This window comes from Topomyia yanbarensis, unplaced genomic scaffold (genome assembly GCF_030247195.1).
Source record: "Topomyia yanbarensis strain Yona2022 unplaced genomic scaffold, ASM3024719v1 HiC_scaffold_4, whole genome shotgun sequence".
Lineage (NCBI taxonomy): Eukaryota > Metazoa > Arthropoda > Insecta > Diptera > Culicidae > Topomyia > Topomyia yanbarensis.
In genome coordinates, this window is record NW_026683602.1 from 1,556,605 (window position 1) to 1,581,852 (window position 25,248).

At 41.8% G+C, this 25,248-nt stretch overlaps 1 protein-coding gene across 11 annotated transcripts in view; it reads left to right on the forward strand.

Annotated features, from left to right (window-relative positions):
* Positions 1 to 25,248, forward strand: part of LOC131695391 (leucine zipper putative tumor suppressor 3-like) — a 76,556-nt gene that overhangs the window by 13,853 nt on the left and 37,455 nt on the right. For 10 of the 11 annotated variants that reach the window (XM_058983867.1, XM_058983870.1, XM_058983869.1 and 7 more), the window contains one exon: positions 3,860 to 3,894. The exons of the other annotated variant lie outside the window; for it this stretch is intronic. The gene's annotated coding sequence lies outside the window, so the exon portion shown is untranslated. The remainder of the gene's footprint in view (positions 1 to 3,859; positions 3,895 to 25,248) is intronic. 11 annotated transcript variants of the gene reach the window in all.

Sequence of the window (25,248 nt, forward strand, 5' to 3'; positions counted from 1 at the left end):
AAAAAAAGCAGATAATCATCTCCTCGACTAGGTTCCGCCGTCCCCCATCCCGTCGGCTGTCTGCATTCCCGAACCGACTCTGATGGCCTAGCGTTTTGTCTACGGTGTATAAATGTGTCCGAAGTTTTTTTTTCGGAACGCCTCAATTTATTGATTAGATTTATTGATCTCGTCGGATGATCACGATTTGTTCTCTTTCTCGAATGTGCGAGCTCTAACAATGGGAATCGAGTGGGGAAGCCAAAGTTCAAACCATTGTCGGATGGGGGTTTTGTCGAAAGCTGCACTTTCGGTACTCGAGCGCATATAGTGGGGAAAGTTCGTCTAACGGTAGATTATGACGCTGGTATGATAGACAGAGAGATTATTTGTTTTCTGGTTGCCGCTTGACAGCTCTAGTATCAACGGAAGCCTGACGTTCGCCAAAATGAAAAAAAGAAAACAGATTCAAATGGAGCATTCGGCGTAGTTTCACAATATCTATAAGTTTTGTAAGCCATACATTAGCGCTTCGGGTTTGGAAACTGGATAAATATTGAAATTAAACGAAATGTACCCATAAAACCCATAAAACAAGACGTCAGTAAGTTTTATCATTTCTCTAAGTGTATATCCCTGCTGAAACAGTAACAATAAAAGTGGGAATAAGATACATTTCTTTTAAATTACACGCAGTATTCGTACATTTACAAAGTACTTCAAGAGCGTCCCTTATTTTTATTCCAAAAGTAATTAACACTCTACTTTCTACTTCTGCCCGAGTTAGACGCACAATCGAGCCAAACGACCAAACTCTCGATTTAGTGTGCATTGTCTTGAGAATAAAGAAAACATTTCATTTATTCTTGCCATCATGTGTAAAGTTGACGAAAAAGCTCTGCTCTGACCCAACACAGCGGTCGTTGACTTTAAATTTCGTTCAATAAGACTGAGTTTTCGTGAAGTGGACGGTAAAAATAGAGTTTAAGGACGTCGCCTATCTTCAGCGTCATCTCCGCAATGCTGTGATCATACCATTCAACACGTTAGTCCAATCTTATCGTTTCATTTTGCGAAACAAATCAAAGCACGTGATTGAAAGTAACAACATTGGAATTAAGATTCCCGTAGAAAATGACTATATAGACGTAAAGCTACATGATCTGTCACCGCGTACCCCTCCTGAGCTAATTTCAGAATGCATGTCGTAATACGGAGAAGTTTCTTCTCGGATACTCGTAACGATGTTATTGTGATGAGGACGCGGGTTGAAAGACCTACTACCTCCTGTTTCACAATAAACATCAAAACTCACGGAGCCACTATTAAACAGACTACGTTATCACCCATGAGGCTCAAACTCCTACGTGTAAGTATTGTAATCAAACAGCACACCATGGACAACCTTACGCGGAAGATGCAGAGAATGCATCACAACCGATTGGCAACGCATCTACGGCAAACCTACCCAAAACAGAGCTTTCAATACCAATGCCTGAACCACAAACGGTAGCCAAAATTTTGGCAGCTCTGTTCAGGTCATATTGACAACCGCAAAAGCAGCATTGAGCACCCCAAAATCAACTGTGAGCAACATTAGTGAAGAAGTCAAAAAAATGACGACGGATTTCATTCGTTCCCGAGCTTTCGACAGAAGCAGATCGTATATAGCAAAAAAAGTAAAGGTCTTTGTCTAAGATAGAGTCATTGTTTATCGGTGCCCCTGCTAGTGCAGTGAATCGATCCGGTGAAGACGAATGGACGCCGCTAGAGAAGCTGAGTATTCGTTTTCTTTTGACTTTTTAACCTTTTCACCGCTACTTTATATATTATATTCCCTATATAACCTCGTGCCTAAATGGCCGCGGGTGAGAACAATTTGAATCTTCTTTCAATACTCCTCGCATAAAAAAATATCCAGACAGTTCCAATGGACTATGGGTGATCTACTTTCGGCCCAACTCGAAATCGTTGAATATTTTGGAAATTTCACGAGAGCTGACTGCTCACTAGCCTACCGTAATTTAGAGAACACTTGTTTGAGCTCATAAAAATACGTGTTATAGTGAATGATCTCGACCAAGCAAACCAGATTGCTTGCGGCGAGCATTTTATTTGCGAAGCAATGTAGGGTATATGTACCTGCTACGGCAGTGGAGATCGATGGGGTCGTCGCCGACACGACAAAGTGCGAAAACCTGTTGGAGTACGGGGTTGTTTGCTTTAGGGGCCTTTCACTTAAACATGTGATGATTCTGGAATGCAAGCAATTGTATTCAGCAAAAGCTGCGGATAATAACTTATTGTGTGTCAGACTCACTTCGGGTCATTTTCTCCGAGTCTTCTCTTCCTAACCATGGTTCGACTACCTGTTCGCCTGTTTGTGCCACGGGTAATGAACTGCAGCAATCGCAAGTAATTGGGTCAAACAGCCACCAATTGAAGCGATAAGACACAGCATGGCAAATGAAAGGAAAAGCACGAGGACGACTGTTACGGCAGAGAAACTGAAGAGTGTATATACTGCGGGGCCCTCCGCACGGTCTTAAATTATGCTCTGCGTACAAGCAGCGCAGGAACAAAAGTCAGTGCTCCGTTAACCTTCTGGAAGTTGCGCAAATAGCTCACCGAACGAGCTTTCGCTGGCGCCCTAAGATGAACGATGTAGAAGTATTCCACTTTAAAATAAGTCTTGTCCAATGAGGAATAAGGAGATTCATAATATTTCGATGTATGAATGTAGTGATCGGTTTATCCAACCCGTGCGTCTAATCAAAACAGTCTATTGGAAATTTAAATTACAATATCTACAAAATAATAACTCGCATCATTGCTCTAACACAAAAAACTGATTGAAACGTTGGTAGGAAGCTCGGTCAACCAACCGATCGAACGGTTACTCGGTCATTTAGCTAAACCCCACCGTAACCAATGAATCTTTTCGCAGTTTGCGTTCGCAATTTCGGTCACACCGAAAAGGAACTCTGGTCGACCGGCTGCAAAATCGCGACAATGTCGTTTACCCATTTATGGCCACATTAGTCGAGGGGGATTCCGGGCGTGCGTAAATAAAAAGTGGTCAACCCTTGACAAATTTCGCAACGATCAAAATTAATAAACTGACTTCCAGGGCTGATGGAACATGCGACAAAACAAATCAACATTCAAGTGCGCCAAGGCGAAACGAATTTATTACACAGACATATATTTACAAAAGACGAACATTAATTGGCTGTCGATTGTTGCTAAATTTGTGTCCTGTCGTCGATTCCGAACAAGCGGAAAGCAGGGGTAGGGAAGTAGGGGGTCCTTCATCTTAATTTGTCTTGCAGCCACCTACTACCACCTCACCCGGGAATGGGCTGCTGCACCCCAAAAGGCGAGCAGGAGACCCACTGACTGATGATGACGATTTATTTATATACATTTACGCAGAAATGTCAAGTCGGCTGGGGGGGGGGGGCGTACCGATCGACGGCAGCCTTAGCAATTTGGTCACGCCATAATTTGCCACTACCTTCAACTCGGCCAGCTGTACGCGTCCTTCGTAGTAGGCCATTTTGGTGCACTGTTGTTACCTCATGGAGGTGGGTTTTATTGTTATTTTCTGCCCGCTGTCCGAGAGTGGAGAAGTGTGGAATTTTGCATACGATAATTTCGTATGACTGCGTTGTGGCACTTAATCGGTTTGTTTCGTTCTTTAGATACGTACCGATTTGGGAAGGTGCTGCAATTAACTGCCTTAATCGATGCAAATGTCACGGTTTTCAGATGTGTCGGAAAGTTTTTCTGGTTTATTAAACGTTCGCAACCTTGATTATCGTTTTTTCGACAGTTTAGACGTCTCGATATGTTAATAATTTTGCTTTCTTTCTTTCAGAACACGATGCCTACTTGACTGGATGTTAGTTTAGAGTAAGTTTTTAATTTAGATGAAGTAGGAGAACTGCAATAGTGTAATTATTTTCACTGCTAAAACTGCAACGAACTTCCTTATTCCAAGTGCAACGGAATTATTACTCTAAAGCCGACAATCCACTACCGATGCAGAGGAAACCCGTTATATCAACGGCACACTGCCTGTTGGTAAAAGTGAGTTGTCAAAATCAAAAATCCAGTTCCTCGCAACTGGGCACTTAATTCGATAGTTCTTATCAGCTCAAAAAAATTCCACCATTTGTCAGTCCGAGTCAAAAATCTGTCCATTTCGGCGGATTTATCGTAATTCACAGAAATGACTCTAAATCCGAAACACAAGAGTTCGGGTGAACGTTAATAAGAGACGTCCTTTCCTTTTTCCCACAGTCAGAGCCACGTTCGGTTACATTGTATCGGTTATCTAATCGGAACCTCTTTGCTGTACATTTATTTGCATGTGGCAAGCAAGCCTCAACCGTACGCACCTTGGGGGGATGCCGGCGGATAACGCAAACATTGAAAGTAACGGAATCGCGGACAGCACTCGTCGTTTTTGTGTTCGAGTTTTCTCGTTGATAACTTGGGAATTTTCGAGATATGTATTCGTCGTAGAAGGATAAAGGATTCCTATCCAGCAGCCGTCTGATTCCCGTGCATCAGGATCTAGAGAGAACACAATAGTTCATTACAAAATGTTTCCTAAAGTAAACTCACGCTTAGTTGAACAAAACTGCTTAACGCTGTTTAATTCTAAGTTCGAATAAGAGTTAGATCTTGGAGTTGAGCGTGGAATAGTCTCATATGAGCAAGCTTAGAGTATCCCAGCGATTTAACCTTTTGTCTTCTACACGCAGGAGTCAGGATATTTTGGGTTATTAATGCGAATCACCTGAGTCTGCGGCATGTCCGTAAAGTCACTTAGTGAGCTATGCTGCTGGATTCACTCTTAGTCGCTAATAAAAAAGGAAAAAATATGTAGGAATATGGTATGAATTGACCCCGTTTCCGATCAAAACAGCTTATATACCAAACTAGTTTCATGTGCATTCTATTGACAGAAGTCACTCAACCATGAATTTTAAAGAAACTTTTTTTTTTTAAATATTCAACTGGTATGAGGCAGCTTGCAATGTCGCGAAACTAGTTAATAGCTGTATCATTATTAAGTAATTACCAGCAGACACGGCATGAGTGGTCACTTCCGGTTCAAGCAAAACTCACCTGTCAAAAAAAAGTATTTGTTGATGAGGTCATTGCTTTGCAATCCACTTTAACCAAATGCGCCCTAATAGTAATAAGGGTTCTGATCTCCAACACCCGAGGGATAGAGAGAACAGCTAGCCAAGAAAAGACGTAAAGAATCAAAGGTCGACTCTAGCTGCCGGAATCGGCTCCATAAACGGCACAAGTCGTGTGAAACGTGTAGTACATTTCCGCTTTCAGCTGTGCCTTCTGTCATCGGGCGGCAGGATAGAAAGAATCTGAAAGCCGCTCATCGGACACCAACGAGTGAAATGTTGCCTTTTGCGGTGCAACGGCACGGCGCGGCAAAGCTCCTGCACAGACTGGCAGGTAGGTAACTAGCTTATAGTAGTTGCCCTGCAATTCCTCAACCGGACCCGGCGGGGACCAAAAGAAAGCTTGTTTCTTTTTTTTTTTTCCAGCACAGCATACATTTTTTCCGGTCTTTCCCAAGCCTTTGCGCCGGGAACCTATATAGGCACACTGGTCAGGCTCGGTCAGGTACCACAGAAAGAGTGGAAATAAGTATTTGAATTTAATGTGCCGTGCACATGATCAACCACCTCGCAAAGCACGTCATTCGTCGTCGTCGTGCTGGTTGAATCGAACAAAACGGTCGCTTGATTCATACAGAGGTGCGGCTCCAGCAGCAGTGGCACGTACGATCACTGGAACCGCAGGGAGGAAGTACGGCGAAGTTGTTGGCCTACATTTTATTTTATCTCCTCGGTCCATGAGAGCTTTTTATGTAAAGTCACATACATATATTGTTTTCTTTCTGCAACTCTATCGAGTGGATCCCCCTGCGAGAGCAGAGTCACTGCCAGCGATGCGAGGGCGGTTGAAGGAGACAACGGCAGGAATCTGGTTGGGGGAAAACCGTATGTGCCGTTGGGGAGCGATTCGGACACACTACGGGCAGGTACCTAGCTAGCGGGTCCAAGTGGAGTTTAAGGGTGCCAGATTGAAGACAACTGTGCAGAGTTTGTTTTACTGATTACTGTCAAAAACTGAATGTGTTCTGGGATAGTGGTGGAAGCAACCTTAAATCAGTTTTGTCATTAAGTTTACCCTTATTTGACAGTAAATTATTGAGGAAGAGTTTGTATTTGAATCTTGGTTGCCGCTGATTCAATTGAAAGTGGGCATTTCGAAACAATTATCAACAGACATAGGTTTTTTTTATCTATTTGGTTAAATTTTTGGAGTAAAACTTCGGGCACAATGGAAAGAAAGTTTATGTACGCATTGCCTAGATTGTATGATTGGCTGTACGAGCGGCTTTATAGTTTAAAATCTACAGTAACCATGTTGATCTTGCTACCAGTCATACACGATTGTGGTCACAAATGGTTACATGGGGTGAAGATATTCTTGCTCCCAGAGATATTACACACATGTAGTTTTCCTTACAGGACATTCCATGTGAAGATTCTCTCGAGAGAGGAGTGGTTGTCTGGCTATATGGAAAGACAACAAACGCAAGTGGTCTGTTGCACTGACGGTTCTATGATGGAGGGAAGTGCTGGTGTCTACTGTCGTGAAATGGGATTGGAGCAATCTCACTCACTAGGTAGATACTGTACTGTATTCTGCTAAACTGCTGCTCCGATAGTCAGGCTGCAATCAAGGTCCAAGTTAGTGATCGTCACGGTCCAAGTTAGTGATCGCGTGCCGAACCCAAATCGAAGAACTAAGTATTGTCAACACTATCTGCCTTGTCTGGGTTCCTGGACATTCCGGTATTACTGGAAATGAATGGACAGACAAATTGGCCAGGGCAGGTTCAGCGAATGTGACTTGGTTGGTCCTGAGCCCGCCCTGCCAATTTCGACAAGTTGGATAAGGGAAAAAATACGGTCCTGGACTTCGTCCGAGCACCGCAATTATTGGAGAAATCTACAAACGTGTCGCCAAAAACGTTTCTAGAGCCATCGTGCCTAGTGATTTCGAAAAATCTCCTAAATTTTTCGAAGCTCCACTGCGATATGCTGACCAGGGCTTTAACAGGCCACTGCAAACTCAATTATCACATGGCAACTATTCAGCGCGCTAAGAAGACTTGTGATCATTTCATGTGATCTTTGTGAATCCGACTACGGAACCTCATATCATCTGATAAGCAAATGTACAGCAGTAGTGCAATTGCGATTTCGAGTTTTCGGCCGTCCTTATATAGACGAAACAATGTTCAGACCACTGAAACTCAGAGACATACTAAAGTTTCTTATCCAATGTGGTAAAAGCTTTAGACTTACTCGCAGGCGTGTTGAACTACTTATGAGTTCAACTTACCTGCTGCTTGTTTTTGTGCTGCTATTTTTCCCATCCTTCCAATTCTACTTCCCCACACTTCTTTGTCCTTTCCTTATGCTCAAGAAATGATGAAAACACACGGCAAGACACAAATCCCCGACTATATACAAGGAACGTGCCATTTAAGCCAATATATTCTGATCGTCATTGGTGTAATTTTTTTCAAGAGCCAAAGTGCTTATAATAGCACAGCGTGCTGCCCTTGTATGCAAAAGTGACGTAAACGCCACTTTGATCAAATTTCACATTTTCGTATTTTTAGGTTAGCTACGAAAATCTTTCAGTGCAAGCACTTCAAACTAAAATACAAAATGACCTGTTGAAACTCGAAAACCCCAAGAGAAGAGAAGACAATCACGTAACCAATTTGATCCAGTCCTAACTTCAATATTGAGCCAGCTTCTCGTTGGTCGTTTTGCCAGTCAAGAGCGTTCATAACATTTATAAACGGGATGAAAATCAGTGCTGCTGAATCTATTTCGGATACTTTTCATACACATAAACAATTCGTGCAAATTGAATTAAAGACCTAATGACGATATAGCTGCGTGTAAGATGGACATGAATAAAAATACAATTTAGCTTTTAAATGCAGTTCAGCGGGAAATCGTGGTTGAGGTGCGATCTTTGAGATACTATTTTCAGTAATTGTGAAAAACATGCAAAATGAATCTGGCAACGACGAACGCTTGTTGTCTTTAGATTTACGGCAGGGTCTAGTAGAGACAATTAAGAAGAGCAAAAAGCCTATTGTCGTCTCTTCTCTTAGCTAAACACGAGGTGACAAAAGCATATTTTTACCCCACCATGCAAGATAAAAATTGATTTCCTGAAAAAGATACTCGATGGCGTTTACGTAACTTTTGCATACAAGGGCAGTGTGGTATTTATGTAAATTGAAAATATCGATGGCAACTATCATTCCACTATTGTTGGATTTAAAAACTTGTTAAAATTACGAACCAACTCAATAATTTGCCAATCAATCTATCAACTTTAAAACGTAGATCTAATATTTTTGTATTTGCATTTAAAAATTTGTGTTGAACTGACTATAAGTCTTAATGAACTAATTTCGTTCAGAATTGGGACATTTCCATGGAAGTTTCTCAGAGATTCTATGATATTTAGTGATTAAAGTTTAAACGATTTTCATTAAACTGGTATCTTGCTCTAACGCATTGGAAAGTCTAGCAGAAGTGTTGGAAACTTATTTATATATATGAAATCACCCAAACAAAATTTTGGAAAGACCACGTGGACATCTTGGGGAGGGAGTTAGGGGTACAGGAATTGCCCACGCTTGTCCACGGAGGGGGGGGGGGGGGGGGGGGGGGTTATAAACGAAGATATATGAACGGCCGCTAAATAAAAGTCATCGAAAACTAATGTTAATAAATGAGAAAGGGTAAATTACACCACTAGGTGGATTGAAAGAGATTTTACTTGGTACTTACCAGCCAAAGGATAATTCATTCCGTTGATTACATAGCTACAAATTTCTTTCGAATGCTATTCCATTTTCTTCGATTAGGTATATAATTCATATCAACTACTTACTAGACACTGGCGAAATACTCTCAAAACCTGAAAAGGAAAAGAAAAGAATAATTTTAATAAAATAATTCTTGGAAAAATTCATTGGACACTGTACATCTATCATTAGAATATGTTCAGTACCTGATCAGTATTCATGACCTACTCCGTTCACTAGTAACCAAATGCAATTCCCCAACCGACACCGTATTTTTGCCAGCAGTGCATCTCTCTCACGGTTCCCACATCTAAGGTGCTCACTCAACAAAGTCGCCCACTCATACTTCAACCTCCACCCGTTAATGGTAGCGATCCGTTCGTCCAGTGCGTCCCGCTGGTCGATCAGTAGTACCCTCTGTGGTGCCCAGGTGCGCAAACAATTTTCTCACAGTATGCCAACCGACGCCGGTACAGACCATGTCTCTCTCTCTCTATCTATCTCCTTTGAATCGACGTCAGTCTGCGGCGAGACACGAGAGCTACAGACCTCCCGAGAATTGAATTCCAAGAATTGGCAGCAAACGGTGCAGCGCAAAGAAACGGGTGAAACGGGAATCACAGCTGATTGATTGAAATGGTTCGCCTGATGCACCCCGCGGAGCGATGAAATTTTCTGGTTCATTTGCGGTGAATGATTGCGAATTAGAAAAATTGAGAGAACCTAGAGTGTACTTTGTTTACATTTCGTATTGGTGTCGTCATTTTTTTTTATCCTCAGCATGACATCATTTTGCTTAAGACCCCCATTCTGGCTGCTGTGTAATCGACTTGACATGAAAAAAGGGAGAGAAATTGTGACAGTTACGACAAAACAGCATTTTTACCAATTAAAACATTAAGGTGTGTCGGCACACAACTGGTAACGAGATCGACTTTCACTGCGCTGCTCGAGTGCTATCCAGTTGTACGCTAGCGGTACAACATACAGATCACCGTGCGCAGAATCATCTCAGGGAGATGCTGAAGGAGAGACACGGTATGCCGGTAATAAACCACAAGCATGCAGGAGCACGTGCAAATGTCATTCATGACATCTCGATAAAACGGGAAAAACGGCTCAAATAGCCTACGGTGTGTGCGGAATTAGTGCCTCAGGAGTACGAAAAGAAAACTGTACCATTCGGAGCAATTGACATCTGCGAGAGAGAGTCCAACCAATACCGTAACCCTTCTCCCCACATTACTAATTCGAAACCGTTAATGACTCTGGGGACATGCTGTTTTCGATTAGCATAAACAACAATTCCCGTTCGCCGGAGAACCAACCCAACCCGTCGTCCGCTCTCAGTCAGATCCCGACCAAGGGGGGCAACAAAAGACTGCAACCATCCAAAAGTGGGTAGGCGACAAACCTCTCGGCTGTCGACGCCATTACCAACTTCGCCTGCAATTGTCACAAGCGGATTCTATAAATGGAGTGAAACTATGGAGGCGCTTCTTCAAGTCGGGGGTTTCTTCTCCAAAAGGTCTGATGTATGTTAGCGTGTGTACGCGAAAAAAAGAGAACGAAACAATAATTGTTTCAATTAAAAATTACATAATGTAGCTTTTACAGAAAGAAATATTTGCTCATTGTTTTGCTCAAGCCGTTGTTGTTGAATGCTGTCGTGGTCGCACTGCGAATCACAAGTGTGTACTGGGAGTTTACAAAACACACAACATACGAAAGGAAACTGGTCTCGCGCTTGTATAGATCGTTTAACAATCCTCATAACATACATTTTCATTCGCATCGGTTTTTTACCCTTCTTGCCGCGAGTAGTTGGCGAAGCTGACACAAAAGCGGAGGGAAACCAAAACAACAACAAAAAGAGTCGATGATAGCACGATGATAAGAAAACCCACGCGCGCACGACGACGATGCTTCGGAATAGGAGAAGAAATCATGCCAAATTAAAATTCTTTAGCTGAGTTATTCCCACTGATGCCTCTCCGATGGCCGGGCTGTGCGGGCTTTGTGGTGTTATCGGGCCCTGGTCATCTCGTCGCTGTCTCGTGATTCCGCTGCATTCCGCCAGAGAGAGAGAGAGAGAACCACTGCGGGAGGAGAATTTTCGCGATGGATTAGTCTGGTCCGCAGCGGGTAAAGCTACCGGTCACGAAAGATGCACGATAGGACGCACGCAACGCTTTAGCTGGAGAAGGGCAATGTTGATTGTTTGCCTGGAGAAAAAATATATTGGATCCTGTACAGCGAGGGAGGAGTTTTCGGGGTTAATCACTACCTCCCTTAAACTAAATTATTGCTGGATAAAGGCTTTGAGCTTGAAAATAAAATGCGAAATATTGAAATTACTCGAATCTATAAATAGGGGGAAGCACTTTCATTTCGTTCTCATTACTTTTGCACACATGAAAGGGAACGCATGGTCTATCTTGTTTCGCCTTCTTTCTTCAGCTTGCATCAAACTTTCGAACAATACCGATGCTAGTGAGAACAAAAAAGAAGATATCTACTTGAATAAGGTGGTGTTAGGTGTTTACAATCCCTATCCCGACGGAAAAGAAACGGACTAAACTCTAAATTCTTTAGACTTCGAACAGGTCTTTTTAAAATACAGTATTCTATTTACTATAGTCTATTTATCCCTTTCAATTTAGGCAATGCAATATCGGATGCTTCTTGTTGTTGTGCTTAGCAAAGACAAGAATTTATCTCTGTTTGTTTCAGAAATAAGGAAAATCTTCGCAAAGATGGTCAACTGCTTCCTTGTTTCATAAGCTTCGTTTTGTACTTAAGGAATTTTCCGAAGACACAATAATCTCGTTTTCAAATAAAATAAATACCTTGTTTCAATTTATTATTCCTATCGGAATGCAAAGTTTCCCGAAACAGAAAGTCGATATTCTGGAGAGGAATTATAGTATTACCGAAAATAGATTAAGGTTTGTATATGAATATCAGGTGTGATCGCACTCTTATACTCATAATTCCGGAACCAGAACACCTATTCAAATAATATTCAATGGCACAGTATGACAACCCTTCCCATTTTTCCCGGTAACAACAAAAAAAATTCTAGATAAAATCAAATTTTGAGTATGAGGGCAGTTTGGCTTTTAGTATTTCGGATTCTCCTCGTCAGTAACTGAAGCCAGCTTGGAGCCCGTTAGATAAGTCCAAACCAGCACTGAATTAGTGCCAATTACACACTAAATCCAAAAAGTTGCATATCGTGTGTGAATACCTAAATACTGAACAACCGGCTTCTACCGATTGAAGTCTCAGTAGTCGTCACAGAAGCTCTGGTTCGCGAATTAAAATCAAAAATTGGTCTTTTGGTTGAGGAGCAAACGCCTAGCATTATGCAAATTTTTCCCGGCAAAGCAAAAGACAGTTTTTGGATAAGAACAAATCTTAGGTGCCTTTTAGGGCACAATACCTGATTTGAACGTTTTGGATTCAGCTTCCTCATCAGCGAATACGACCTTCTGTGCTTACTACTAAGACATTACTCGGAACAAGTTGTTTAGACATTCACAACACGCATGACTTTTTTGGATTTAGTGTCTAACTGGCACCAATTTGGTGCTGACTTTGACTTATCTAACGGACTCCAAGTAGGTGTCAGTTACTAATAAGGGGAATCCAAAACCAAACTTTCAGTATTACACCTTTTATTAGAGCGTAATATTCTAATCGGACCAGCCATCTTTGAGAAAAATTTGTAATACTATTTGACACGTAAAACATACATACACTTAAAGACGTACCGTATGTCTTTCGATCTCGACAAAGTGAGTCTTATGGTATACAAGAGTCGACCCTCAGTGCATCGGAAAAAATCGAAGTTCGGGGCGTTGACATGGCCTTTGCATATACAAATACAATGACTAGACATAAGAATTATACAACAATGTCATGAGGACCATAATAATACGTAATATAAAAGTGCTATAAAGACAACGAAGCGCCTTCATAATATTAATAACCATAAAAGTATCATTAAAAAATTCTTGATTTACTAATAAAGTTAAATACAAATACCATAAAAATAGAAAAAATAGACTATAAAAATTTTCCAAATTTATCATAAAAATACACCAAAAGTACTTCAAAAATTCTTTAAAAGTACTACAAAAGCATAATCATAAGCCATACAATTATCATAACAGTACCGTAAAAATACTATAAGAACCATAAAAGCACAATAAAACAAACCAGGTCATGGAAAAAAAATATTTTTTTAAATCACAGGCATCCTCTCTCCTCCTCTTTATATTGTGACTAAGCCCAAATGTCAAATTTCACATCATTTGGACAATTTTTGACCCCCGTCTACTTCGATTGAAATGTGGTACCAACATCATCATCATCATCGTGGGCCAAACAATCCGAGTGCGCTCCGAATCATGATCGAATGTATTTCAGATTTCCAGGCCGCTCGATTGTGTGTACTTGAACGTCCGCCGCACGCGCATCTTCCTCGATTGCACACAGCTAGCGAGTGCGGCGTTTGCCCCAAAGTCGACGATTTTTTCTAGCTTCCCGACTAAGTATAAAATTAGCTGGTCTCTCTTCAAGCATTCGAGCTACATGTCCAGTCCACTGTAGTCTGCGACATTCTCCATTTTCTATCGTGCCGCTGAGTACTGAAGGCGGAATGCTTCTCTCAAACACACCGAACCTTTCGATAGCCTGCTTCCTTCAACGGATAAGTCTTATCACCGTACAGAACAGCAGGTGGTATCAGCGATTTGTATAGAGTATGTTGTTTTGTGCCCGTTTGTAGGCTGCGGTACTTTAGCTGACTACGAAAATCATAGATTTGCAATTGCAACACGCCTTTTAACCTTACGGCTAACATCGTTATGAACTGTCAACAGTCGACAATCTCGTACCGTACCGCATCGATTGTCACCTCGGAACCAACACCGTTCAGACTGCTTCATTCACAACCAACTACCATGTATTTTGTCTTTTCACAGTTTATAGTTAGTCCTATTCTCGCAACCTACCTTCTAAAAAACAAAAATGCCTCTTCCACTGCTCTGCGATCAACGCCAATAATGTCGATGGCGTCCATCCTTTTGCCATTGGCATTATGGGAAAATATGAAGGAAAAATTGTCTGACGATAAAAATGTCTGGAATAAAATTGATATCTTGCGGCCTTACTCAGAATACGAGAAGTTGGAGCACTAGGACTATGCAATATTTCCCCGTAGTGGAGAAAAAATTTATTGAAAGCTATTTTTTCCATTAGGGAGAAAATTGTTTAATACCATCTTGCGGGTCATCACTCAGGATTAAGGGTTTGGTCAGAACTACAAATAGTGTTTTCAGTATTTAGAGGTAGCGTCCATTCGGCGCTAGATTAACCCTGTGACCGGTTTTTATGTATGCGAGCTCACGGGTGCGGATGATCGCGATTGCATGTTTGCATGCGTGACCAGATTTGTAATTTAAAACTTCTTTCAGAAATCGAAAAAAAAAATGAAATTTGGTAGAAATCGCGCACATGATGCAAGATATCAAACGAGTTGTTTCTAGACTCTCAAAAAAGTGTTCAAAAGTATTGCATTATAAAAATATATTCAGATATCTGGCTTTGTCGAAAAAAAAGAATTGTCATTGAAAATGTCTTACTGCACTTTCTGGGGCTGGGTGTAATTTTTAAATCTAAAATCAAACGATATCACGTTTTTGCATCACTATTTTGAACGCTTATATCTATGTTGCTTATTGATGGATTTCCGTCTTTTTACCACCAAAGAATTTGGAATTAACTGAAATTATATTCCATTGCTCAGTACACTATTGAAAACTCGTAAACATGAATAGATATCGGAAAACGTGGAAACACTCCCATACATACAGGCAGTCTATTCCGGATAGAGCCGTCAATAGGGGGCACCTCGCGATTCAATCAAATACCACGGTATTATATATAGAGGTATCGCGTGTCTGTTTGAGTCATTCGATGCTTACATTCCAAACGAGCAACATCATGACTGTTTCTTCCGGATAGTACAATAAGCGGTAGACGCTATGACATTTCTGCAACTCGCATGTGGTTAAACCATGTAGAACTTGCATCCGTTTCCTTGCTGTGGGCAAAGTTTATCGCGCGCTGCGCGAGTTGAAACTTTGCATACACGAAAATGGAAACGCGATAGGTTCGAGTCGTGCACACACAGCTATTAGTAATGTGAGTGGGAAGCGTAGATTGGTAGGGTGGGTTTGGATTCAGTTCAAGACTACATATGTTTGTGCGACTAGGGAGTTTGTAAATTGGGATATATTATTTTTTTCATTGGGATATATTCATTTTCATTTTCATGCATTGGATTGACGGTGAAAAGATTGAGTTATGTTAGAGTAGTTTGTTTTGATTTGTTTACAAAATGTTGCGAAGCTTATCTAAAGATTTTTGGTAGGTAACCCAAAAGTAATGCCATCTGACCAAGAGAAAGAACTGCTTGTTTTTTAGTGTTATCACACGTTTTCAGGCATTAGTATTTAAAAATATTTTTTTTTGTAGTCATTCATCATTTAAAATTTTTTGAAACCTTTCATAGTGAGCTCAAACTCTACCAAGTTTTAAATTTTTTCGATTATTTTGAGAAGTCATGAATTTTTAAATAAAACGTATGAAAAAATACATGTAAAACTTCGCAATGGGGCACTTGTTAATATGGGCCAAGTTGGCGTACGTTTTGCCCAAAAGTTTTTTGATGCTTTGAATCATTGTTTGACAACATTACAACATCGCAAAAATAACTGTTACCCTATACAGATGCCTCGTGATTTTTTTTTAATCCAAGAAGTCTCGTTACTATTTGTTTTACTATAAATTGTTTATAACAACAAGAAAAAAATGGCCCGCCTTTTGTAACCAACTTAGTCCACGCCGAATGCTGCCAACGAACAACGACTTGAAGGCGCAAACGGTTTGCCTTTCCGCAAACCCGCATGGACTAAAATGGGTGTTGCAGCTTTTGCCGCATTATCAACGGACAATGAATGGAAGCGCGGCAAGCAAACGGGGCAAGCATTCATTCAGTTTATAACTTTGAAGTCAAAGCTATGACATATACATATTTATAACCATCGATTGCAACTAATTTGGGAATTCCATTCATGGAAGAAAGTATTTTTGAAATTTCAGGAAGCTTAATGAGCGAACAATTAGTTAGGAGGTGTAGTGGAAATTCGTTGAAACAGTAGAGAATTAGAACAGGAACTCAAGGGCAATAACCGAAATACTTTCCAGGGTGGCTATTGGACTATACGTACCTAGTAGACCCTTTTCGAGTACATTGTAGTATTCGTATACTTAAAATTCTGAACACAAAATAGTAATTGATATATCCTTTTTGCGATATTCCGACATAACTCTTTAGCGCTTAATTCAATGAACATGTTTTGAATTCACCCTTGTGCAAAACATGATGAGGTGTAGGAAATCTAGATCTTCAACGTATACATGAATAACCCATCATATTTTAGAACATCTTGTTGAAATTTCTGTCTTATTTTATACCATGATTTTGAGGATCAAATTTTGCATAGGGTCCCCGTGAAATCGTACCGAATAAGCTACACCGTTTAGAAATTTCAATTCCTTTTTTTTATTAAAAGATATTTACCCTCCCGGAGTCCGGACAAAAACATCCCATCGACTTGCACTGATAAGCAGAGGTCGTTACCGATGGGTAGCAGCATCTCACTGCCAGGTTCCGAAAATGAAAACCTGTTTTTCCAGCTATGTTAGCAACAACATTTATGCATCCCGGGCCCCGTTGGAACTGGCTTGCCTCGTTTGTCGGTCGTCGCCCTGGTAGTGTCCACACTTGAAACGGTGGAAGAGACTCTGTGGCCTGATACATACTTGTTGTTCAGCTTTTAGAGCGTACGTTGGCACTTTTTTTTAGGATGCCAACCAAATCGTGTCAATGTCTCTCGTCGACCGACCCGTTGTGGGTTGACGGTTTGAGCCGATTTATACGGGATGTGTGCAGAAAAAAAAATAAAATAAAAACAGACCGAACGACACGCGTATGCAAAACATCATCGAACGAAGCGATGAAAATCTCTTTTCCCTCAAATGGTGGTCATTGGCCGGTAGGCAGATGCAAATAAGTAAAAACTTTCCTCACCCCAACAACAGATGATGGTGATGCGAGCGGACGACGCTTGTCGCACACTTGGATCCGACGATCGACGAATGAATATACAAATGACTTATAATTAAGCAATAAATTGGAAAGATTTACGCCGGTGAAATAAGCGTCAAAAACTCGAACCGTTCAAATGAAAACACATGCAAACTCCGAAATTGATTGAGATCATTAAAGCATCAAGCTTTTTTGTGTTGTTGTCGAGTCACTCACTTTTCTGAAACTCGCTGCTCGCTGAAGGAGTGCGTTTCGCAGGGAGGACCACGATCAAACGAAAGCACACACTGCGATAATGGCATCTGTGGCTATATCTGTGTGCGAGTCATGTTGTTTTCGAAGAGGTTAATCTTGAACTTGAGCTAACCACAGCCGAACAGCTGTTGCCTCTAGTTCCAGTCATTGATTTTGTTCGAACCTCCGCCAGCAATGGAAGCTCGTTTGATTCGGAAGTGAAAAGTGACTCGGTAATTGGCGGGGATCGGGGTTAGTGACCTTAACGAATCCAATGTTCTCGAATTATCCCGGGACACATTCGCGTTGGTCATTATTCATAACTTTCCCCTCCACAAGTATTAGCGTCGACAGGAGTCTTCCATTCGAACGGTCGTTTCACAGACCATTCGCTGCATCTATTTTCTTCTCGAAAATTAAAAAAAACTTATCTGAATCCACCCACCAGTTTGATGGTACTCTTCTCATGTTTACAGCAGTTTCGCTCATTCGAAAAACAAGCTTTGGTCAAGCCGGATTCCGTGCTATTTCCCCACATACAAAAAAGACACCACTTTTGCAAGGTCCAGTTGACCCAATCCGATCTCCAGGGTTAGAGTCCCAATCAGTTTCACCTATCGGACAGGTCCGATCAATTGTAATCATCGTTGTACAATTGGTTTGGTTGGGCAGACACCGTCAACAACAACAACAACGATCAGCTTTCTTTTGCGATATGTGAGCGGACGCACAGCATGAACTTTCTTCCCATAATACGGCAAGTCATTTCGTCTTCGCGGTGGCTACTTATCATAGCCCGTTTCTTTCCCCCATCACCTCTGTGCGAGAGTGGATGATGTTCAGTTGATGAGCTGCCTAAGGGTGAGGTGGGCCGAAAACATGCAGAATGATGCGGAACATATTTTGACGGAAATTAACTAACCGCTCTAGTTTCCTTTTGTTTGTGGCTGAAGGTTAGTAGGAAGCTTCGGTTGTTTTGTTAGAAACTTTCACTAACGAGTGGATCTTTTTTTGGTTTCAATCGGTTTCAAATATCAATCGAACTTAGTATTATGAGCCTCTTTGAGAATATACCGCATCCTCTAACAATCAATAGATGTCTGATGACGCTTGTAGATTTTAAGATATGTGTTCATAGACGTTCTTAGATGATCTATACATTCGTTAAACTTTTTTTCGAGAGTTGTCCTAGTGGAGCTGAAGAGCTGGGTTCTAAGAAGGTCTCCCCGTCAGAATCAGTCACTACAATTGCAAACGAGACGGGAAATGTCACCCACACTGCTTAAGGCCAACTGTAGTGGGCCGTGATTCTGAATATGATATTCAGTGTACAGTTCAGATGTGCGGGCGTAGGGACGATCGCGTGGGAATGAGCGTTTATTTGTGTTCGCTTGAGGCCGCGGTAATTATAATAAGTGCTGTAGTGTTCACTAAATCATCCGGGCGTTTTTGTGTTTGCGAAATCTTGGGCGTAGTTGTGCGTGGATATACGCGATTACATGTTCGTCTTTGTATATCATCGCGAAGCATTCGGGCGATTGTAAGTTAACGTTTTCAATCGCACAAACGTTTGTATGTAGCGTGTGCTATCGCATAATCGCGTGTTTTAAGTGTTTAAGTTTTAGTGTATGGTTCAGATGCTAGAAGAGAGTAAGTTTGTCCATATCACCACAGCTCCCGATCATGTCGCCATAAACTGTGCTATCTAGTAGGCATGAGCGTATTTTTTATTATTCCCACAGTATGTATGGACCTAAGTTTCGAAAATGTGTTTCTTGATTACTGATACATACCACAAATGTTCCCCAGCTGAGTACCGATTTCTCACTTCTGTTAATTTTACTTGCATTAATTTCCCGTTTCCTTCGGTAAAACCTTCTTTTCACGAGTAGTGCAGCTCGCATGAGTGTTGGCTAATGGGAAGGCATCTCTGAAGACCGGCGTTCCATCAGGCTCAATGGAGGTCGATTTGAATATATCCCCGGATGCAAAAATATTGCGCTAAGTCTCCTTTTCGATACAAACTAGAGTAGACAAGCCGTAACTCATCTCATTAGTAATGATGTCACACTATTTCGTTGATAACTCGACTTAGAGTGACTGGATTGCGCTTAAATAGGTATAGCCATCTCTGCTGCGTTCCTAAGAAGCAGTACAGTCGCGAAAAGTCGAGTACAACGTACCCTTGTTCATCCTACCATTTGAGCTAATGCGTTGAATAGAGTTAGCAGATACTGCTCTAACTAATGTGTTCACATGGGTGGGATGATTAGAGAAGCTAAGATGAATTAGGGAACAGTAACCCTATATCCATCTAATACAATAGGCCCCTGGATGGCTTACTTCCCGACCAAAGATAAGACATATTTCTTTTTACGATGAAGTACCTTGTCTATGTACCCGCCCGTGATGTGGAGATTGATGGTGTAGTCTCCGACATGGGCCTTTTTTGCGAAGATCCGTTGGAGTATGAAGTTGGCTCCTTCAAGAACCCTTTGCTTCAGTCAGAGAAAATTTTGAATTTCAAGTAATTGCGTTCAGCAAAAATCAACTAGTATTAGAAAACAACTTATTTCCGGGCCTTTCGCCGGATGCCGCATCAAAACAAGAAATTCCTCCAGTGGTACAGAGAACAAGGTTTTGGCTGGCTTGATGCTCGACACTGTGATTAAAGGTCAGGCGAAACGAGTACCCGGCGCGAACATCCGTCGATGGTTTCCCACTTCATGGTGGGATTTTTTGAACGTCGGATCGCTCAAATATTTCCGAATATACGCCACGCTTGAAACGCTAATGAAAAACTTGATGAAAGTTGAAAAATACGGATATTAACACCGGTTCGTCGATGGATTAACGAGAGAAACAACGTTTCGTCCAACTCTTTGACTGGAACGTTCGTCCATCAGATGATGACAGCTATGCATCGCTATCGTAGTATTCGTAGTACCAGACGCACAAATTATTGATTGAGCGACTGTTTATAGTTTATGAACAGGTGTCGGTGACTAATTGCTAGAGTTGTCTGTAGTAAATGTGTTTTACTGGTTGCTTCGGCACAGGTTTTTCCGTAATGGGCGGTTAGAGAACTGGCATGTATGGGTCTGTCCGAGGTATGTAATTAGCATTGTGTGCTTTCCGTAGTCAAAGTAGCTGGAACAGTTTCAGTCAAAATTTTAGCTTATACAAGAGCTCTCATCAGCCTATAGTTGTTAGGAGCAGTTACAGGTGTCCTTACAAGGGGATCGTCAGAGCCGCACTCTTCCTGGGCCAAGATAGTATCACGATTTGTCGTAGTGTGTGGCATAGCTTTTTTAGTATTTTTTCAAAATAGTACTTATGGTATCTTTTAAGGGAACGCTTCAAATTTTCCAGGCACAGTTTGTACGCGTAATACACTTGTAACGGATCATGTGGATTCTTTCCACAATAGGCGCACTTTTCAGCATTTCCAATGCAACAGTCATCCTAATCTTTTTCTGCGCACTTGTCACATCGGGAGCTTATTGTCACAATGGGCCACTCGTTTGTGTTTAGTGTTTAGCATTGCTTTGCTATTTAAAATCTTCACTCACAGGGGTCCTTTTAACAGCAAAACCGAATGGGTGAACACACCGTCGATCTCAACTTTGTGAGCGGGTATGTAGACGCGGTAGCCCTTGCTTAAGACAGGCCGAACTTTCGAGATATCTGTCACAGCTGAATGTTTTTTTGCGTCAGGTCTCTCCAAAAGAATACTTGGCGGTTTATCTTTGATCTGAAAGAAAATAGAAGTGATGGCACAACCATTAAATTTTGACTGCATACCGCATACAAAAACCGGTAATTACTAATTATCATAAAATTTTGAAGACTCTTTTATTATAGAGGTTTTAACCTTAGGGTCATTCGCCTCTTTATCGTGTTAGAGAAATCTCTTTAGAAAAATCTACCCTATCTGTGGGGTTGGGAATTGAACCTAGGTGGGCTGCATACAAGGCAATCGATTTACCAACTACGCTATCTCCACCCCCTTTTGAGTACTCATTTTTCGAGCAGACAATGTAAGAACTTTCTTTGCGAAGCAAATGCTTTTTACTCTACACTTTATACACAGACTTGCGGAGACAAAAACAGTAAAACTAGCAACCAAGAATATTTACTGGAATCATGGAAGTTCCCATAAGCTTTGCATGGGATTCCCTCTTTACTTCCCCTCACAATACTATCATGCTCGTTTGGTTGCATTTTTTAATACTGCGCTAGTCTGTGCTATACGTTTCACGAAGTTTTTCACAATCTCCGGAGTTGTCAGTGTAATGACCGGTCAAGGAAATATAACGTTAGTGATATAGCCCCTAAATCTTAAATTGTTGTCTTAAATTGTTGCTATTAGCAGAACTTCAGGTATGCCCGCCCCTAGACTAAAGAGGTTCTCTACTTTGTTGTTAACCGACCGCTATTATGATTCTTATTCATTCTTGAAAACTGTTATCGTACAAATTCTGAACGACAGCTTCGTTTATAAAACCTGCCAGGTTCATGGCAAAAGAGTGCCATTGCATTGATCAAATACAAAGTGATTTGAAAAGTTTTCGTGCCCTAAGATATGAAAAACGATAGCAATGGAACGACCAACCTAAGCCTACATGTTTGATACAGAAAAACGTAGTCAAGCAAAATCAGTCAATCCTGAAACAGCTTCAGTGGAGCAGACCAGTTTATTCCAACGATCTCTCCACGACATTTGACCTGCAGTATTCTTCACAGCACACAGCAGAAGGCATGATGCACAGAGACGCGTGTAGCGAACGTCACGTTGCCCGTGGAGTTTGGGTTGGACCCCCATCATGAAACTACTGACATTACAGACAAAGAATAAAAGTAACTTTTTCTGCTATCACCAGATCGGGATCGTGAAATTAAGATGCCTTCGTTGGAGCTAGGCTCTGTTTGGCACAGGGTTGTGCTATGTTTATCGCAGCCATTTCATCTTTGTGGCGATGGGCATCATCATCATCATCGGATCGAGCATCATCTGAGAAAAGGCGAACTGCTTTGTTTATCCCAGGCGTACTATGATTCTAGACGGCAAAATGGGTACCTCAATGGGTTGCAGAAACTACATTAAAACGAAAATCGTGCCTGAGTAATAATAATTCAACTGAATTGTAAAAAGAGGACGGTCAAAGAATCGTGTGTACTCATTTTCTAACGTCTATTGGTGCGACGGAGGCGCTTGGACAGAACTTCGTTCCCGGCTCAGTCGCGGTGGTTTGGCAAACCACAGCACGGAAAAATGCCTATCCCGTGTATGCTATCAGCTAGTTTGAATCTTTTCGTCCCCGGTCTGTTCCAGCTGTGGCAGCGTGCACCCATTTTTCTTCTAAAGTTACAGCTCTAGATCAACCGTTGAACCGGGGGCTGGCGAGGTAATCCTTTGTTTAGGAGTCTTGGAATTTCTAGCCCCTTGCGGTGAACTTTCTTTCTGCATGGGAGCGAACTTGAACGACGGGACAGAAAAGTACTTACGTTGTTGTTTAACTGATACTATTTGTTGCCAAACGGCCGGGAGATACTTCCCATTAATCTGTTCTCGTAACCATGCTAAAATAAAAATGTTTCACGGCCTGCGTCACGTCACAAGTGCAACCAGTGATAACTTAATCTAGAGGTTTTTATCATCCTTCTCGCCCGTGGCACATGAAGCGTGGCTAGGTTAAGCGGGCAGCCACCTAGTCAAACGGCGGCTCTGGATGGGACGATCACAGCGGAAAGACGCAGCTTTACTAATAGGCATAAAAGCTCATAAATCAGTCGGGGTTTTGCTCTCGTGCGCGCGCTAATTCCAGTGTTTTCGGACCGCGACCGGTGCATAATTTTCCCATAAATTTCCGATCAATTTTCGGAACGTTCACCACTGCCTTGCGGCGGCGGCGGCTAACCGGCAACTTGGCCGCGACACACACACATGTACACAGGGCGGCTCCTCTCGTGTGTAGTATGCTAATAAGTACCGGTAGGAGTGACGAGTAAATTAGAGCCATCGTGACCACCCATTAGCAGCCAACATCCTGGGCGGGGTGTATGGGTAAGGGGGAAGGACGGATGTGTTTAGAAGACTGACCGGATTGTCAAGGTCCTGCCGTGAGGTTCACGTTGAACCGCAGACTGCTGTTGGGTTGGGCAGTTTATCATGTGGTTGACAGATTCGGGAGAATCGATGGGGGAGAGACCTGAGTTTAGCGGATTTTTGTTCTGCGAGCTTGTAAACAATCAAATTCTTTCCTAAGGAAAAATGATGACGGTGGGAGCTATTTCAACAATTTCCTTGGGAACGTTGTTTTTTTGAATTTTTGACATGGATTCCGAATCCAATGGTTCCCATAGAGGATTCGCCTATTGGAAAACCGTGATGAGTATTCTGGGAGTTCAGGTATGACTCAACCACTTCGTATGACATGGACAGACGGAGTTTCACAATTTGAAAAAGACTCTCAACGGGTTGACTTTCGTATCTCTGTAAGAGGGTCGAAACACAGTTTCTCGCTGAAACGTTACACATACGGTGGAAAATTTTACACTACCATATGGTCGGTGTTAAGGCAGACCGGACTTAGTGACAAAATATTGATTTCGAGAAAAACGAGTTTAAAGTTTGAATCGTAGCATCCTTAACATTATAATTGAAAATTAATTTTTGTCATAATTCTTGATTATTGTTACATATTCCAAATCTGGCAAAAGACGAATATAGCTGACGAAATTTCCTATCCAGTGACATCATTATCTCATTTTTTTATGTTTTGCGACTTAGTCCGGTCTGACTTAACACCGACCATATTATATGCGAAATATATGAGAGCTGGTAAAAGAATACATTCATGTGCGTAGTCTACCAGTGGCCAAATACCAGTAAGCCGCTTCTCTGATCTTAATTGGGCTGAAGGATATACATTTGTTTGCGCTGATCGCATCACCAATAAGTAGTACGGAAGAACCTATAGCGGTTAGGTCGAAGCTTGGCTAAGCCCTATACGGGCGACCGGGCATAAACCACTTGGATGTAGCATTTGTTGGACAACAGGAGTTTAGTATCGTATCAAAGCAAGAGTTTCATGGCCTCCTGAAGAGCCACCCTACGATAGATAAATTGGAGATCTCCGTAGTCTTGCGACCTGAATCAGAGGAAGACAGAAGAGCGAATAAGATCGTGAAGAGTATTACTGTGAAGGCAGTCGTTTCGAAACGAGTGTGGTGTCGAAGGAGTATGACCTATCCCGACAGCTATCCTCGATTTCGTGCGTGAGTTGGATTCGTTGCTGATACAAAATAGATGTACCACCAGATAAGGATTCGCTCGGCGGATAAACGCATAATGAGATTGCTGTTTCGAAATACACCCGAAGAGGTACCATGAGCGTATCGACATTCGGCTTTACTAGTTCGCTACGGTCCGCAAAAATATGAATGCGAGATAGTTTACAGAGACAGCGGATAAGAAATGTGAAAAACTACTACGTAATACGTAAGACGGATGAGAAAAGTTCAATACGTTCATTCCATAAACGAACGAAACTGGCTGTCAAACTCCGAAGAGTTTCTTCAGGCCATAGGAATGCTGCAAACAGGGGAACTGGTCTTAAGCGAGCACTAAGAAATGTCTAGAGTCCTACCAGCTAGCGGGAATTCTTGCAGTGCTCCTCATGTTGTTCCTCCGCACAAGTTCTGCCACGATCCCGATCGGCCGCGTTCCGCTCAGATCACTTAACGCGACGAGGTTCCAGTGCTGCAGATCGAGCGTTTCTGATCGCCCGTGGAATACGATCGCGTCCGGCCTCTACCGATCCAGCAAAACTAATGAATGCCATGTCCTCCGCGTCTGGTATTTTTCGCCGGTAATATTTTTGCTTTTCAAGCAAGAATA